The sequence below is a fragment of the Oncorhynchus clarkii genome, chromosome 19, assembly GCF_045791955.1.
Source record: "Oncorhynchus clarkii lewisi isolate Uvic-CL-2024 chromosome 19, UVic_Ocla_1.0, whole genome shotgun sequence".
In the NCBI taxonomy this organism is placed as follows: domain Eukaryota; kingdom Metazoa; phylum Chordata; class Actinopteri; order Salmoniformes; family Salmonidae; genus Oncorhynchus; species Oncorhynchus clarkii.
Window position 1 is genome coordinate 57664111 of NC_092165.1, and position 6000 is coordinate 57670110.

Consider the following 6000-nt stretch of genomic DNA (forward strand, 5'->3'; position numbering starts at 1 on the left):
TTCTTGTTACTTACAACCTCATGCTAATCGCATTAGCCTACTTTAGCTCAACCTTCCCACAGGGGACCCACCAATCCTGAAGAACTTTTTTAAACATAGAGAGGCTGCTGCCAACATACAGACTCAAATCTCTGGCCACTTAAATAAATTGACTCAATAAAGGTATCACTAGTCACTTTAAATAACCCCAATTTAATCATGTTTACATATCCTACATTACTCATCTCATATGTATATACTATATTCTATACCATCTACTGCATCTTGTCTAAGCCGCACGCCATCGCTCAGCCATACAGCTGAAGTCGGAAGTTAACATACATACAGCCAAATACATTTAAACTCAGTATTTCACAATTCCTGACATTTAATCCTAGTAAAAATTAGGATCAAGTTGGGTGAATTTTGTCCCATTCTTCCTGACAGAGCTGGTGTAACGGAGTCAGGTTTGAAGGCCTCCTTGTTCGCACACGCTTTTTCAGTTCTGCCCACAAATTTTCTATAATTTTCAAAAATGTTCTATAGGATTGAGGTCAGGGCTTTGTGATGTCCACTCCAATACCTTGACTTTGTTGTCCTTAAGCCATTTTGCCACAACTTTGGAAGTATGCTTGGGGTCATTGTCCATTTGGAAGACCCATTTGCGACCAAGTCTTGAGATGTTTCTTCAATATATCCACATAATTTTCCTGCTCCATGATGCCATCTATTTTGTGAAGTGCATCCGTCCCTCCTGCAGCACAGCACCCCCACAACATGATGCTGCCACCCCCGTGCTTCACGGTTGGGATGGTATTCTTTGGCTTGCAAGCCTCCCCCTTTTTCCTAAAAACATAACAATGGTCATTATGATCAAACAGTTATATTTTGTTTCATCAGACCAGAGGACATTTCTCCAAAAAGTATGATCTTTGTCCCCATGGGCTGATGCAAACCGTAGTCTGGCATTTTTATGGCAGTTTTGGAGCAGTGGCTCCTTCCTTGCAGTTTGCCCTTTCAGGTTATGTCAATATAGGACTTGTTTTACTGTGGATATAGATACTTTTGTACCTGTTTCCTCCAGCATCTTCACAAGGTCCTTTGCTGTTGTTCTGGGATTGAGTTGCACTTTTCACGCCAAGGTACGTTCATCTCTAGGAGACAGAACACGTCTCCTTCCTGAGCGGTATGACGGCTGCGTGGTCCCATGGTGTTTATACTTGCGTACTATTGTTTGTACAGATGAACGTGGTACCTTCAGGCTTTTGGATATTGCTCCCAAGGATGAACCAGACTCGTGGAGGCCTACAGTTTATTTTCTGAGGTCTTGGCTGATTTATTTTGACTTCCCCATGATGTCAAGCAAAGAGGCACTGAGTTTTAAAGTAGTCCTTCAAATACATCCACAATTACACCTCTAATTGACTCAAATTATGTCAATTAGCCTATCAGAAGCTTCTAAAGCAATGACATAATTTTCTGGAATTTTCCAAGCTGTTTAAAAGGCACAGTCAACTTAGTGCATTTAAACTTCTGACCCACTGGAATTGTGATAAGGTGAATTGTAAGTGAAATAATTTGTCTGTAAACAATTTTTGAAAAAATGACTTGTGTCATGCACAAAGTAGATGTCCTAACCGACTTGCCAAAACTATAGTTTGTTAACAAGAAATGTGTGGAGTGGTTGAAAAATGAGTTTTAATGTCTCCATCCTAAGTGTATGTAAACTTCCGACTTCAACTGTATGTGTACATATTCTATTCATCCATTTACACTTCTGTGTATTAGGTAGTTGTGAATTTGTTAGATTACTTGTTAGATATTACTGTATAGTCGGAACTAGAAGCACAAGCATTTCGCTACACTCGCATTTAGATCTGCTAACCATGTGTATGTGACCAATAAAATCTGATTTGATTTCATTTGAAAAAGTCCACCCTTGTTCTTCATGAATGTATGAAAATTCCTTAAGCTGTATTTCACAGGCTGAAATAGACATAGGATAATCAAAAACAGAGGGGTGTGGTCAGCAAAGCAACCAAACCAACACCGTGGGTGAGCAGCCTGGTCGTAACAGAAAATAAAAATAAATGTCTATTTTAGGGTGTGTTTGGATCCTAAGAACCTGAACAAGACCATACAGCGCCAAGACTTCTTCTTACCCACCTCAGAGGATGTGCAATGCAAACCAGCAGACAAGAAGATCTTTACTATATTCACTAGATCTTCCCTAGATCTTCCCTAGATCTTCACTAGATCTTCACTAGATCTTCACTAGATCTTCACTAGATCTTCACTACATTTTCACTAGATCTTCCCTAGATCTTCACTAGATCTTCACTAGATCTTCCCTAGATCTTCCCTAGATCTTCACTAGATGATAAGGAATGGGTATTGGCAAATCAATCTGGATGAGGAATCCACCGACGTCTACACATTCAATACACCATGGGGAGGTACTGGTTTAATCGCTAAACCTTTTGGCATTAAATGTTCCAGTGAGGTTTCAACAGATCAACTCAGAGACTTTTGGTGAAATTGATGGTGTCTATGTAATTGCAGCATCGACCAAAGAAGAGCATGGCCGCATCCTGAAGCAGGTGACGGACAGATCCATCTGTCTGAATGTGAAGTTCAATGCTGACAACATGCAGTACATAGTGAGTGAAGTGAAGTACGTTAGGGCACATCGTCAGTGCTGACGGGGTTAAAGCAGACAACTCCAAGGTGACAGCAATCACACAGATGCCTCAACCAGAAGACAGGGTTCTACAGAGGCTACTGGGCATGATACGTTTCCTAACCCAGTATATCCCCTGACGTTTCCTAACCCAAGAGATTGAAATGCAAGCTGATGCATGCAAACATGGACTGGTAAACAGTCTATAGATGGCCTAGTAAATGTTCTATCGTCACGCCCTGACCTTAGTTATCTTTGTTTTCTTTATTATTTTGGTTAGGTCAGGGTGTGACGAGGGTGGTTTGTTTCGTTTTTGTATTGTCTAGGGTTTTTTGTATGTCTAGGGGGTTTGTATGTCTAGGGGTTTTTGTATGTCTAGGGGGTTTTGAAAGTCTAGGTGTTTATATGTCTATGGTTGCCTAGATTGGTTCTCAATCAGAGGCAGTTGTTTATCGTTGTCTCTGATTGGGGACCATATTTAGGTAGCCATATTCCTTGGGTAGTTTGTGGGTTCTTATTCTATGTTTAGTTGCCTGTTCTGCACTTCTCATATTAGCTTCACGGTTCATTTAGTTGTTTTGTATAGTTTGTTCAGTATTCTTTCTTCATTAAAATAAGTATGTCTGCTTACCACGCTGCGCTTTGGTCTCCTCCATACAACGACCGTGACAGTCTATAGATGGACTGGTAAACAGTTTATAGCCTTTTGATCCAGAGCTCTGTCTGGGTCAAAACAAAATTATGCCCAAATAGAAAAAGAAGTCCTGGCAATAGAGTTTGGACTAGAGGTTTCACCAGTATGTCTATGGTTTCCAGGTCTGAGTTCAATCCGACCACAAACCACTTGAGGCTATAATCACCAAGCCCATTGAAAAGGCGCCTGCACATCTTCAAAGGATGCTGCTTCAAAGACAGAAATAATACATTCATATCGTCTACACTCCATCTACACATGTTAATAGCAGACACACTATCCAGGCCTGTACCCTAGACTGTCAGACATGAAGTGTGACCTCTGTGACGAGAAAGTAATTTATGCCGTTTCCACACATTATCCACTGGAGGGCGCTGTTATGCAACAGCTGAGAGCAGCCACAGACAGCGCGATACAGCTGCTGAGGAATCTGCACAGAGATGGATGGCTATACAGGAAAAGTGCACCAATCAAAGCACAGACCTACAGGCATATCTGAGACTTTCTTTACATTGAAGATGGACTACTCATGGTAAACAAATGCATTATCATTCCCAGAGACTTTAGAGCTGAGGTACTTAAAAGGCTTCACACTGCACATCAGGACATTCAACGCTTGTTCAGAGCATGCAAGAGCTTTCATGTACTGGTCAGGCCTCGATGATGATGTATGCATGATGTTCAAGTTGTGCACTTCTTTTCAAGAAAAACTTCCCAGCAACCAAAAATAACCACTCCTACCACACTCAGTGCCTGACATTCCATGGCAAAAAACAAATCGCTGCTGATATCTTGGAGTTCCAAGGATGCTCATTCCTCCTAATAGTGGACTACTACTCCACATATCCAGAGGTGCTGAGGCTGTCGGACAAGACATCAGGTAATGTTATAGCAAAGGGGAACACTGTGTTTGCTAGACATGGTATTGCAGACCATGTACCTTGTGCAAGTGCTGAGATGGCTCAGTTTGCAAAAGAGTGGGATTTCAAAATCACAAATTCAAGTACAGGGTTTTCCCAGTCAAACGGAATGGCTGAGAAGACTATTCCGTTAGTCAAAAACATGCTGAGATCCACAGCGCAAACAGGTGTTGACCATCACATAGCTCTCCTGAACCTAAGAAATACACCTGTCCAGTGCTCCCCTGCTCAGCTACACATGGGACGTGTCCTACGCTCCATCCTACCTGCAACTTAAGCAGCCCTTCAGCCAGTGACTCCCAAAAATGTCCAGTATGGCCGGAAATACAGACAGCCACAGCAGAAGACATGTTACTACAAAATGGCATCACCGCTTCCTTCATTTTGGGAGCGAGAGTGTGCATGGAGAGGGCAATAGGATGGCAGCCATCAACAGTGAGAATCAGAGATGAACCGAGATCATATGATATCAAATCAAATTTGATTTGTCACATGCACATCTTTAGAAGAGTGTAGTGAAATGCTTGTGTTTCTAGCTCCAACAGTGCAGTAATATCTAACAATTCACAACAATACACACAGGCCGTGGCTCGGGTGGTTGTTGTCCTTGATGATCTTTTTGGCCTTCCTGTGACAACGGGTGCTGTAGGTGTCCTGGAAGGCAGGTAGCTTGCCCCTGGTGACGTGAGGGGCAGACCGCACCACTCTCTGCAGAGCCCTGCAGTTGCGGGCGGTGCAGTTGCAGTTGATGGCATCACACCAGTAGGAGCCCGCTCCTACGGAAACAGAAAGCATCTCAGACCCGACAGAACAGCCAAGTACAGAGACAAGAGGAAGTCACAATCACTGACTCTGATTCAGACTGGGAGGTCGAAGAGGAGATACAAAGAGACAGAACACAGACAAAACATGACAAATGACAGAGCGCCAGAACCCTCCGGAGAAAGAGGAGGAGAAATAAAAGAAATAGCGCAAGAGCATTTCCTATAATATTTTTGAGGAATAGCAACTTTGCTTAACTTTCTTCTTAAATCTGTAGTTAAGTAAAAAAAAATGGCAGTTAAGAAGAAATTTCTTCTTAAGAAGGTTTTGTGAATCTGGGCCCAGAACCCTCTGTCATAGAGACTCAAACTAGTCAGATCACCAGAACCCTCTGTCATAGAGACTCAAACTAGTCAGATCACCAGAACCCTCTATCATAGAGACTCAAACCAGTCAGATCACCAGAACCCTCTATCATAGAGACTCAAACCAGTCAGATCACCAGAACCCTCTGTCATAGAGACTCAAACTAGTCAGATCACCAGAACCCTCTATCATAGAGACTCAAACCAGTCAGATCACCAGAACCCTCTATCATAGAGACTCAAACTAGTCAGATCACCAGAACCCTCTATCATAGAGACTCAAACCAGTCAGATCACCAGAACCCTCTATCATAGAGACTCAAACCAGTCATAGCACCAGAACCCTTTGTCATAGAGACTCAAACCAGTCAGATCACCAGAACCCTCTATCATAGAGACTCAAACCAGTCAGATCACCAGAACCCTCTGGCATAGAGACTCAAACCAGTCAGAGCACCAGAACCCTTTGTCATAAACACTCAAACCAGTCAGAGAACCAGAACCCTCTGTCATAGAGACTCAAACTAGTCAGAGAACCAGAACCCTCTGTCATAGAGACTCAAACCAGTCAGAGAACCAGAACCCTTTGTCATAAACACT